The 12,834-nt window shown below is 39.3% G+C and overlaps 1 protein-coding gene across 3 annotated transcripts in view; it reads left to right on the plus strand.

Moving 5' to 3' along the window:
- ASCC3 (activating signal cointegrator 1 complex subunit 3) overlaps window positions 1–12,834 on the plus strand; it is a 335,131-nt gene that overhangs the window by 8,156 nt on the left and 314,141 nt on the right. The window lies entirely within an intron of this gene.

Below are 12,834 nucleotides of genomic sequence, written 5' to 3' on the forward strand. Positions count from 1 at the left end.
AAAAAATTAATTGAAATTCAAATTTAACTTTGACTTTATATTTTTATCTGCTAATCTGGCAACTGTAATTTAGAAAAAAGGTTTGTATGATTCTTAGTCTGAGAGTATAAACACAAAGGTAGATCTTCAGAGTCTGGGTCTCTGGAAAATGTAATCCTGATGGTGTATTCATACATAACTATGATGATCAAGAAGAGAGAGGTATCTCAAGAAACTGATGTTGCTGTGCCTGAATATTTTTTAAAAATATAAATTGAACGTGGAGAAGGAGTACACGGACTAAGAATGAATTAAAGAAAAGAGAGTTTGTGGGACCTGTGATGTGTATCCTTGAAGAAACATTAAGGTTAGCAAAAACAGTTTTTAAGCTACATTCAACAGTGTGTTTGTTGGGGCAGTTACTAGGATGTTAAAAGAGAATATAGATTTCATTAACTACTTGATCTCTTCTTTCTTTTACGCTAAGGAGAATGGAGAATGGACTCTGGATTGAAAATGGCAGAATTGATTTGGGTTAAATGGAACTGAAGCACATTATGTGTAGCAATATTAAAAGAGCACCCAGATGTTCAACGTTCAGTCTCTCATAAGCCTGAGCATTTTCAGTAGTGCTTTCAGAACCTGCGATTTGGCAGACATTCAGTTTGATGCTTTCACAACTCTTATCTCTCTTATTAGGCTTCTGTGTTTACTTAAAACTTAATTAAAACTTTTAATTGTGGAGTATTTCAAGAATATGGAAGATTATCAGAAAATAATGTAATACACTCCTATACTTGCCATGCAGATTTAACAAGTAGTAATTTTTGCCTTATTTGCTTCAGTTCTTCTCTTTTGAAAAGTATTGCTAATTTTTTTTCCCTCTTTTGTCACTTCTCTGCTGCCTCTCAATCCATTACCTTGAAGCTGGTGTATATAGTTCTCATGCATGTTTCTACATATTTCTGTGTGACAGGATATAAACCAAGGCTTAATGAGGGAGATTGATGGAAAGAAATGGGATTGATTAGCTTGGTGAAGAGAAAACTTAAAGTAGGATGACAGGTTCCTTCAACTATCTAGAAGTCACTCATGTGAAAAGAGTACTTAACTTTGATAACTTATTGACATTAGGCAGTACAGATAATTTTTTTAAAGTACTTTTAAGATCAGAAAGCAACATGTAGTACTTAGTGACCTAATTATTTTATGGTCTATACTTACATGGAAATTTTTATAAAACATTGAAAAAATCAATGTTCAACCTATACAGATGTCATTTCTAAAAAAAATGAATAACAATCATGATTTTCCTAATGTCTTTACTGTAAAAATGGTTAACCAGCAATCTTAAGAGGAATGACTATATTACTATTTAAAAATTTGTTAAGGGCACACATCCTGAAATATTTAAGACATCAGAGAAAATGAAGTTTTAAAAAATGTTCTTCATGTTTTAATGCTTTTTGAAGCATGGTGTTTCTTTCAGTAATTACATTCTAAAAAAGGTGGGAGGTATCATTGACAAAATCTGTTTTTTCTCTGAACTGTACTATATATAATATGTTGGTAAGAAAAATGGCTTAGAAGTTAGAATGTAAGAAAGAATGAGAGATATGGGTCTGACCCTTTCAGACATCTTTCAGTTTAGGAAACTGTGAATAGCAGAGGATGGAGTCGATAGGGAAGTGAGAGTTCAGCTCAGAACAAGGCACAGAGAAAACATTCTTATGGACTATATTTGCCAGGGCACATTTCTGACTAATACAAAGTGAAAGAAAGTACCCTGTTTTTGTAAGTAATTACGTTTTTATTCATAAAGATTGAAACAAACAGTTCAGACCAGAATGTTAAATAATGGTCATGGCAATACATTCTTTCAGAAAGATTAATAAAGCATACATGACATGTAATATATTAGCACAATAAAATTCTTAGCATGTGTTTGTTCTAATTCATAATGCCCAATGAGTTAGTAATTTACTTTTCTGTTTTTATATTTCTTGTTTACCACATAAATTCATCTGAGTCCTGATTTTAGTGTCTAGTTTTTCTCTACTTGAGAGAGAGGGGTAGAGATTTCATTCTGCTATTACGAGGTATGTGCCAACTTCTTTTACACAGTGTCAGTGTTAGGGTGATTTAAGAATTTCCTCTACACCGACCTTCAAGATGGCAGAGGAGTAAGACGTGGAGATCACCTTCCTCCCCACAAATACATCAAAAATACATCAACATGTGGAACAACTCCTACAGAACACCTACTAAATGCTGGCAGAAGACCTCAGACCTCCCAAAAGACAAGAAACTCCCCACGTACCTGGGTAGGGCAAAAGAAAAAAGAAGAAACAGACAAAAGAATAGGGACGGGACCCGCACATCTGGGAGGGAGCTGTGAAGGAGGAAAGGTTTCCACACACTAGGAAGCCCCTTCACTGGCGGAGATGGGGAGTGGCGGGGGGTGGAAGCTTAGGAGCCACGGAGGAAAGCGCAGCAAAAGGGGTGCAGAGGGCAAAGCGGAGAGATTCCTACACAGATGATCGGTGCCGACCAGCACTCACCAGCCCGAGAGGCTTGTCTGCTCACCCACCGGGGCGGGCGGGGGCTGGGAGCTGAGGCTTGGGCTTTGGAGGTCGGATCCCAGTGAGAGGACTGGGGTTGGCTGTGTGAACACAGCTGGAAGGGGGCTAGTGCACCACAGCTAGCCGGGAGGGGGTCCAGGAAAAAGTCTGGACCTGCATAAGAGTCAAGAGACCATTGTTTTAGGGTGCGCGAGGAGAGGGGATTCAGAGCACCGCCTAAAGGAGCTCCAGAGATGGGTGTGAGCCGTGGCTATCAGCGCGGACCCCAGAGACGGGCATGAGACGCTAAGGCTGCTGCTGCCACCACCAAGAAGCCTGTGTGCAAGCACAGGTCACTCTCCACACCTCCCCTCCCAGGAGCCTGTGCAGCCCGCCACTGCCAGGGTCCTGTGATCCAGGGACAACTTCCCCAGGAGAACACACGGCGCGCCTCAGGCTGATGCAACGTCATGCTGGCCTCTGCTGCCGCAGGCTCACCCTGCATTCCATACCCCTCCCTCCTCCCAGCCTGAGTGAGCCAGAGCCCCCGAATGAGCTGCTTTTTAACCCCCGCCTGTCTGGGTGAGGAACAGAAGCCAGAGGGCGACCCACATGCAGAGATAGGGCCACACCCAAAGCTGAACCCCAGGAGCTGTGCAAACAAAGAACAGAAAAGGGAAATCTATCTGTGCAACCTCAGGAGCAGTGGATTAAATCTCCACAATCAACTTGATGTACCCTTCACCTGTGGAATATCTCAATAGACAGTGAATCATCCCAAAACTGAGGCGGTGGACTTCGAGAGCAACTGTAGACTTGGGGTTTGCTTTCTGTGTCTAATTTGTTTCTAGTTTTATGTTTATCTTAGTTTACTATTTAGAGCTCATTATCATTGGTGGATTTGTTTATTGATTTGGTTGCTCTCTTCCTTTTATATGTATATATATATATATTTTTTTCCTTTTTCTTTTTGTGAGTGTGTATGTGTATGCTTATTTGTGTGATTTGGTCTGTATAGGTTTGCTTTAACCATTTGTCCTAGGGTTCTGTCTGTCTTTTTTTTTTTTTTTAATTAATTTATTTGTTTGTTTATTTATTTTGGCTGTGTTGGGTCTTCGTTTCTGTGCGAGGGTTTTCTCCAGTTGCGGCGAGCGGGGGCCACTCTTCATCGCGGTGCGCGGGCCTCTCACTATCGCGGCCTCTCCCGTTGCGGAGCACAGTCTCCAGACGCGCAGGCTCAGTAGTTGTGGCTCACGGGCCTAGCCGCTCCGCGGCATGTGGGATCTTCCTGGACCGGGGCACGAACCCGTGTCCCCTGCATTGGCAGGCAGATTCTCAACCACTGCGCCACCAGGGAAGCCCTGTCTTTTTTTTTTTAGTATAGTTTTTAGTGCTTGTTATCATTGGTGGATTTGTTTATTGGTTTGGTTGCTCTCTTCTTTTTTTAATTAATTACTTTATTATTTTATTTTAATAATATATTTTTTAATTTTAATAACTTTATTTTTTTAAAATTTTTTCTTTCTTTCTTTTTTTTTCTTTTCTCCCTCTTCTTCTGAGCCGTGTGGCGGACAGGGTCTTGGTGCTCCGGCTGGGTGTCAGCCCTGAGCCTCTGAGGTGGGAGAGCCGAGTTCAAGACATTGGTCCACCAGACATCTCCCGACCCCTCGTAATATCAATCAGCGAGAGCTCTCCTAGAGATCTCCCTCTCAACACTAAGACCCAGCTCCACTCAATGACCAGCAAGCTCCAGTGCTGGACACCCCATTGCAAACAACTAGCAAGTCAGGAACACAACCCCACCCTTTAGCAGAGAGGTTGCCTAAAATCATAATACGGTCACAGACACCCCAAAACACAACACCATATATGGCCCTGCCCACCAGAAAGGCAAGATCCAGCCTCATCCACCAGAACACTGGCACCAGTCCCCTCCACCAGGAAGCCTAAACAACACACTGAACCAACCTTAGCCACTGGGGGCAGACACCAAAAAAAACGGGAACTATGAACCTACAGCCTGTGAAAAGGAGACCCCAAACACAGTAAGTTAACCAAAGCTTTTGTTGAAAAGCTTTCATCAAAATTCAACACCCATTTATGATAAAAACCCTCCAGAAAGTAGTCATAGAGGAAACTTACCTCAACATAACAAAGGCCACATATGGCAAACCCACAGCCAACATCCTTCTCAGTGGTGAAAAACTGACACCATTTTCACTAAGATCAGGAGCAAGACAAGGTTGCCCACTCTCACCACTGTTATTCAACATCGTTTTGGAAGTTTTAGCCACAGCAATCAGAGATGAAAAAGAAATAAATCCAAATCGGAAAAGAAGAAATAAAACTGTCACTGTTTGCAGATCACATGATACTATACGTAGAGAATCCTAAAGATGCTACCAGAAAACTACTAGAGCTAATCGATGAATTTGGTAAAGTAGCAGGATACAAAAGTAATGCACAGAAAACTCTTGCATTCCCATATACTAATGATAACAAATCTGAAAGAGAAATTAAGAAATTTACCATTGCAACAAAAAGAATAAAATACCTAGGAATAAACCTACCTAAGGAGACAAAAGACCTGTATGCAGAAAACTATAAGACACTGATGAAAGAAATTAAAGATGATACAAACAGATGGAGAGATATACCATTTTCTTGGATTGGAAAAATCAACATTGTGAAAATGATTGTACTACCCAAAGCAATTGACAGATTCAGTGTAATCCCTATCAAACTACCAATGGCATTTTTCACAGAAGTAGAAAAAAAAATTTCACAATTTGTATGGAGATACAAAAGACCCCCAATAGCCAAAGCAACCTTGAGAAAGAAAAACGGAGCTGGAGGAATCAGGCTCCCTGACTTCAGACTATACTACAAAGGTATGGTAATCAAGACAGTATGGTACTGGCACAAAAACAGAAATATAGATCAATGGAACAGGATAGAAAGCCCAGAGATAAACCCATGCACCTATGGTTACCTCATCTTTGATAAAGGAGTCAAGAATAAACAATGGAGAAAAGAAAGCCTTTTCAATAAGTGGTGCTGGGAAAACTGGACAGCTACATGTAAAAGAATGAAATTAGTACACTCCCTAACACCATACACAAAAATAAACTCAAAATGGATTAAAGACCTAAATGTAAGGCCAGACACTATCAAACTCTTAGAGGAAAACAGGCAGAATACTCATGATATAAATCACAGCAAGATCCTTTTTCACCCACCTCCTAGAGAGAGGGAAATAAAAACAAAAATAAACAAATGAGACCTAATGAAATTTAAAAGCTTTTGCACAGCAAAGGAAACCATAAACAAGACGAAAAGACAACCCTCAGAATGGGAGAAAATATTTGTAAATGAAGCAACTGACAAAGGATTAATCTCCAAAATATACAAGCAGCTCATGCAGCTCAATATCAAAAAAAAAAAACCAATCCAAAAATGGGCAGAAGACTAAATAGACATTTCTCCAAAGAAGATATACAGATTGCCATCAAACACATGAAAGGATACTCAACATCACTAATCATTAGAGAAGTGCAAATCAAAACTACAATGAGGTATCACCTCACACTGGTCAGAATGGCCATCATCAGAAAGTCTACAAACAGTAAATGCTGGAGAGAGTGTGGAGAAAAGGAAACCCTCTCGCACAGTTGGTGGGAATGTAAATTGATACAGCCACTATGGAGAACAGTATGGAGGTTCCTTAAAAAACTAAAAATAGAGCTACCATACGACCCAGCAATCCCAGTACTGGGCATATACCCTGAGAAAACCATAATTCAAGAAGGGTCATGTACCACAATGTTCATTGCAGCACCATTTACAATAGCCAGGACATGGAAGCAACCTAAGTGTCCATTGAGTGATGAATGGATAAAGAAGATGTGGCACATATACACAATGGAATATTACTCAGCCATAAATAGAAATGAAATTGAGTTATTTGTAGTGAGGTGGATGAACCTAGAGTCTGTCATACAGAGTGAAGTAAGTCAGACAGAGAAAAACATTTACTGTATGCTAATACATATATATAGAATCCAAAAAAAAAAGTAGTTCTGAAGAACCTAGGGACAGGACAGGAATAAAGACAGAGACAGAGAATGGACTTGAGGACATGGGGAGGGGGAAGGGTAAACTGGGTTGAAATGAGAGAGTTGCATGGACATATATACACTACCAAATGTAAAATAGATAGCTAGTGGGAAGCAGCCACATAGCACAGGGAGATCAGCTCGGTGTTTTGTGACCACCTAGAGGGGTGGGATAGGAAGTGTGGGAGGGAGTCGCAACAGGGAGGGGATATGGGGATATATGTATACATATAGCTGATTCACTTTGTTATACAGCAGGAACTAACACACGATTGTAAAGCTATTATACTCCAATAAAGATGTTAAAAAAAAAAAAGAATTTCCTCTACTCTGCATAAAACAGTAAGTAAAGATCAAAGCCATCATATCCTTTGATAAATGCTTTTTTGGATTTGGAGTGCATAATCCTAGTTGTTGGAGTATAAAAACTTGCATCAGATTTCTAAAAGGTCACCAGAGCTCATATTCGGGAATGTAGTGGTGTTCCTTATAATTGTGGTACAGAGGAACAAGTAAGTGTACAAGGTCATGATAATTCTTTCTCTAAACAGCTAAGGCTTGCTCCAGAGCATCACTTGAGTTTTGGTTTGGTGTATGAGGGTACCTCCTGAGAGGTTTCAATTCAAATTAATCTTTTCAGGGCTTATTAGGGGACAGGCACAAATTCCTTTGGTCTGTCTTTAAGAGGCCCATAGATTGGGATGGAATGAGAATATTGCCTTTCTCAGCTAATCTGGCCCCACACCTTTTTCACTGGAATGAAAATAGGTACTGCCTCGTATGTTGTGGGTCTTCTCCATGTGTTCTCTACCATATTGTGTGCTTGTTTGTTCCTTGTGGGGTGTTCTTTCTGACTGTTCTTGTTCTCATCTGTGCTGATACGTTATTCTAGCCACTTATTTTCCCAAGAACATTTAAAAGAAAACTTTTCTTATCCTTTGTTAAAAGTAAAATTAATATAACCGTGGGGGTCTTCTGTAGACTCTGGTTTATAGTTATGAGCCTGGCTAGGTTTTCTCCCCCACCTTTGGATGGAAAACCTGGAGTTAATATAAGTAAGTAATTGGAGGGAAAAGTTAGAGAACAACAATCTCATTTATATAAATTTTATTCTTTTTTTTTCCATTTATTTATTCATTCATTTATGGCTGTGTTGGGTCTTCGTTTCTGTGCGAGGGCTTTCCTAGTTGCGGCAAGTGGGGGCCACTCTTCATCGCAGTGCGCGGGCCTCTCACTGTAGCGGCCTCTCTTGTTGCGGAGCACAGGCTCCAGACGCGCAGGCTCAGCAATTGTGGCTCACGGGCCTAGTTGCTCCGCGGCATGTGGGATCCTCCCAGACCAGGGCTCAAACCCGTGTCCCCTGCATTGGCAGGCAGATTCTCAACCACTGCGCCACCAGGGAAGCCCTAAATTTTATTCTTAACAAGCCATTATAGATTTTGATTTATATAAAAAGTATATATGTATATACTTAATCATCTTTCCCTTGCTTTCTCTGTTCTCCATGCTCTGAGTGTGTTTTCTAATTTTATTGGAAACTATTCAAGAGCAGTTGCTTCTTGCTTAAGAATGAATTAGGATCTAAAGTGAACTTGTTGGCTGGAAACTATAAATAGTTAAAATTTCCCTTGAAAATTCTTTAGGAGGACACCAGGTTGTCACAACATACTGTCTCTCAATATGTTGTATGCAGCCACGTTTTTCCTCCAAACTTGGAACATATCACAGTTTCTGAGAGTGCACCAGATGAAAAAGTTGGCTTGTGTTTAATGGCCATGTTGTATATTATTTTAAAAGGGAACTTAGGTTTAAACATTGGAGTCATGCAGTGCAGCAAGATTCTCAGTTTGATATGCATGTAGTGATTGAAACAGATTAAGAGAGCATCATATCCTTGTTGCTCACCCCATTCACTCTAGAGCATGTATTGAGTACATGAAATAGTGGGCAGAATCTCTAATATTACTGTTTATGTCTGTCTATGCCTTATATTTGGCCTCTTGTGTTTGATTGATTCAAATAATTAAATGCACCTGTAATGTGACTCCACTACATTAACCAATTGGTGGCCATAAGGTACAATAAAAGTAAGGAATACAAGTTCAATACAATTAAGTTAAAATTTTCTTTAGGATTTACCATGAAAAAAGCCACCCCCTTTTGAAATGGTATAATAGAGGATTATATATATAATGTTTTACATATATTAAGGCTATTAAGGCTGATGTTTTCTGAATTCTGATCTAAACAGTGTAAACTATATCACAACTTGATTTTTTAAACTTATTAAAAATAAATTTATTTTATTTATTTATTTTTGGCTGTGTTGGGTCTTCGTTGCTGCACGCGGGCTTTCTCTAGTTGTGGCGAGCGGGGGCCACTCTTCGTTGCGGTGCACGGGTTTCTCATTGTGGAGGCTTCTCTTGTTGCGGAGCATGGGCTGTAGGTGCGTGGGCTTCAGTAGTTGTGGCGAGCGGGCTCTAGAGCACAGGCTCAGTAGTTGTGGTGCTCGGGCTTAGTTGCCCCGTGGCATGTGGGATCTTCCCGGACCAGGGCTCGAACCCATGTCGCCTGCACTGGCAGGCAGATTCCCAACCACTGCGCCACCAGTGAAGCCCACGACTCGATTTTTTAAACTGGTGAATTAAAATATAAATATTTTAGCTTACTTTTTTTAACGATATGGTTTGTGGGCATATAATTCTATTTTAAGTATTGAAATTTTAAATTCTAATTTTTACTCCATTCATAGGCTACTCCGTCTTTTCAGTGTTTTTATTCCTTACCTACATTATATCCCTTTTACTTTTTTTTTTCTTCCTAATAATTACCTGGTATCCATGATCATCAACAAGTAATTGCTTGGCTTTATACTCATTAGGAAATATGGTTTGTCTCTTCTGGAATTTTTGTTAATTTTTTATAATTAAAAATACTGTAATTATATTTTCCTAAAGTTGCTATCAATCTGTTAGACCCTTTTTAGAGTTGAGAAACACAGGTTTGGAATATGAAGAATAAATCTTACAATTTTTTATGTGATACTTCAAAATAATGTGTACTAGAATTCTAGCTTACTCATTATTGGTTAATATCATTTCACAAAGAGAAATGTATTACTGTCAAATTTTTATCTTCCCTATTTGAATGTTAAAAAAGGCAGTTAACTTCTTCGAGACAGTTCCTTTTTATCTGTACATATATCTAATCAACACTGTAAAGATTCATTCAGATAACCATAGTGGGGGGTACTTCAGGCCAACAGGAAAAAATTGACTTTTAGGGTTTCAATCTTTTAGCAATTATATTTGTTCTGAGGGATTTTTTATGTGTACATTTGTCATTTAGTAGGCCATACTAAATGTGGAATAAAAATTACTGTGGTAACAATTGCTTTGCAGGCCAGTTTATCTTGATGAGCATTCACTGTGTCTCATATATAAGAAATTTTAACCATAAACATTATGACCTTGTATCTTTAAGACCTCCTAGGTGAATGTTTTTTCCTTTCCTTTGGATCTCAAATCCAGCACTTAATCATTCGCATTATTTAGGCTCCACTGTCCTCCTACTGTCCCTGTGTTATAAAGCCTTAACCCTCTATAATACCAACCTTCATTCCTTTGCCAGATTGTTGCCATTCTAAATTTATGGTTTCCGGTATGAGATGAGCATTCATGTGCCACCTGAAAAATCCTTTTATGGTTTATTAATCAATTTCCTCTCATTTTTGGTGGTAAGGTTAAACTTTTGCCTCTGTCTTTAAAAATTCCATCTCATCTTCTTTTGAATAGTCTTGGCAGATCTCAAAGAAAATAGGAGTCATTTTGGTGGAACTCTCTTTTACCATATTTTTTCTCCCCCATTCACCTTCTGCTTCCCATATTACAAACATATCTGCACTTTGACTCATCCATCCCTCCATGCTCATCCTTCCATCCAAGTCTTATCTCTAGAACCATGATTCTCTCTCCTGCATTCTCAGGGAGCCTACTCCCCTAAATCAGTCTTTCTTCTGGTTATTCAACCTCTCTCTCTTTCTCTATTGGCTCTCCTCTGATTATAGAATTGTGCTCAACTCTCTCCTGTATTTCTAAAAACTCTCAACCGCATGCATTTCGCTATTTCTTGCCTCTTCTCCTTTTCTTTTCAACCAGGTTCCTTGAAAGAGTAGCTAGTACCCATTTTATTTCCCCATTTCCTCCCTTTCTGTTTATCTTTTCTTTAAATAAATTTATTTATTTTTATTTTTATTTTTGGCTGCGTTGGGTCTTTGTTGCTGCGCGTGGCTTTCTCTAGTTGTGGCGAGCAGGGGCTACTCTTCTTGTGGTGCACGGGCCTCTCATTGTGGTGGCTTCTCTTGTTGTGGAGCACGGGTTCTAGGTGCGCGGGCTTCAGTAGTTGTGGCTCGCGGGCTCTAGAGTGCAGGCTCAGTAGTTGTGGCTTACGGGCTTAGTTGCCCTGCAGCATGGGGGATCTTCCCGGACCAGGGCTCGAACCCATGTCCCCTTCGTTGGCAGGCGGATTCTTAACCACTGTGCCACCAGGGAAGCCCTCCATTTATCTTTCACCCACTGAAATTTTCTTTCTCTGACCATTTTTTTTGAAACTATGTGTACTAAAGTCATCTAAGACTTGAGAGTGGCTAAGTAACTGGACCCCGTAGCATAACATTTGAAACTTTCTTTTTTCATGTGATACCACTTTCTTCATATGACAGCTCTTTGCTGATCTCTTAGGACTCTGTCCTTGACCCTGTACTGTCTACTCTCAAGAGGTTTTTCGGGGTACATGGATAGGTTTCATGGCATTCATGCAGCCTCTGAAATGAATTACAAAATGTTTATATGTGTATATGTCTATTTTCCTAGGGAGAGGGTCCACAGGTTTATATATATAAATAATTTGACTTAAAGGAATATGTTCATCCATGCTTTTAACTACGTTGAAGTGATAACACTAACTTCTGTACTTCCAGCCCAGACCTGTGATAGGAAACCCCAAACTGTATTTCCCACTTGATGGCCCATGATCAAAACTTTCCAAAGCAGAATTAATCATCTTTCGTCTTCCAGTATGCCCTCTATACCCATACACTCTGCTGTTCTGCTTCTCCTGAACCAGAAATATGGGTGTCCTGCCCCTTTCCCCTTGATCTTCACATCCTGCCCCGTGAATTTATTCTATCTCCCAAATATAAGTATCTCTCAGATCCATCCTTTTCTGCCTTTCCCTGCCTCAGTTGTATCCTCTGTCTCTCACCTGGTTTCTTGAAAAAACTTTCCAACTGGTTTGCTTGTCTTCAATTTGACCCCACCTTTCATCTGTTCACTACACTTAAATTTGAGTCATTTTTGTACGATATGTTAAATTTTTTTATCAGGATAAAAAATGCTTAAATTGAGACATGTTGTTGGATCTCTGCTTACGTCTTTAGTCTTATTTCATGAGTCTCCAAATGCACTATTATATAGGGATTTTTTAAGCAATAATCTGTTATTTTAGTTTTCTTCTTTATATGTCTACCTTGGAATAACCTTTTCTTCCCCACCAGGCCAGCTCATTCAAGTCCTTTAAATCTCAATTTCCTTCCTTCTTATCTACCTTCCTTCTCACCCTCTTAGGTGTTTTCTCCCTTGTCTTCCTGCAGTTGTATCTGCACAATTATTGCAACTATTTTTCTTTCTTTTCAACCATACTGTAAACTTGTTATTTAGGGCAGCTGCAGTCATACCAAAAATGTTTTTCTTTTAATCTCTAGATCCTTGCAGTGTATCTAATATATTGTAGGTGATCTATAGATATTTGCTGATTAAATGAATAACCAAAGATTTAAAATTGGCTTTCTCATTTTGACCTTTATACATTTCAGGTACCCTTAAATGTTGGTGATCTTTTTACTGGTACAGAATACAGTGAGTTTTGAAGAATAGAGTTCTGTAAGCCTTATTTATACTCAGTGCCTAGCACAGTTCCTACTAGATAGGAGATACTCAAGTATTTGTGAATAAATGATTTATAGGTGACTATGAGGAAATGAGCTGTTACAGTTTACAGTGTTGGTCATTTAACTGGAGGAAGAAAATAGATAAAACCAAATTAGAAAACCAAGTAATGTGCTTTACTTCATTATTTTGACAAGTATAATTCATACTGATTATTTTGATGAGCCCTCAGGA

This window comes from Balaenoptera physalus, assembly GCF_965194825.1.
Source record: "Balaenoptera physalus genome assembly, chromosome: 9".
Classification (NCBI taxonomy): domain Eukaryota; kingdom Metazoa; phylum Chordata; class Mammalia; order Artiodactyla; family Balaenopteridae; genus Balaenoptera; species Balaenoptera physalus.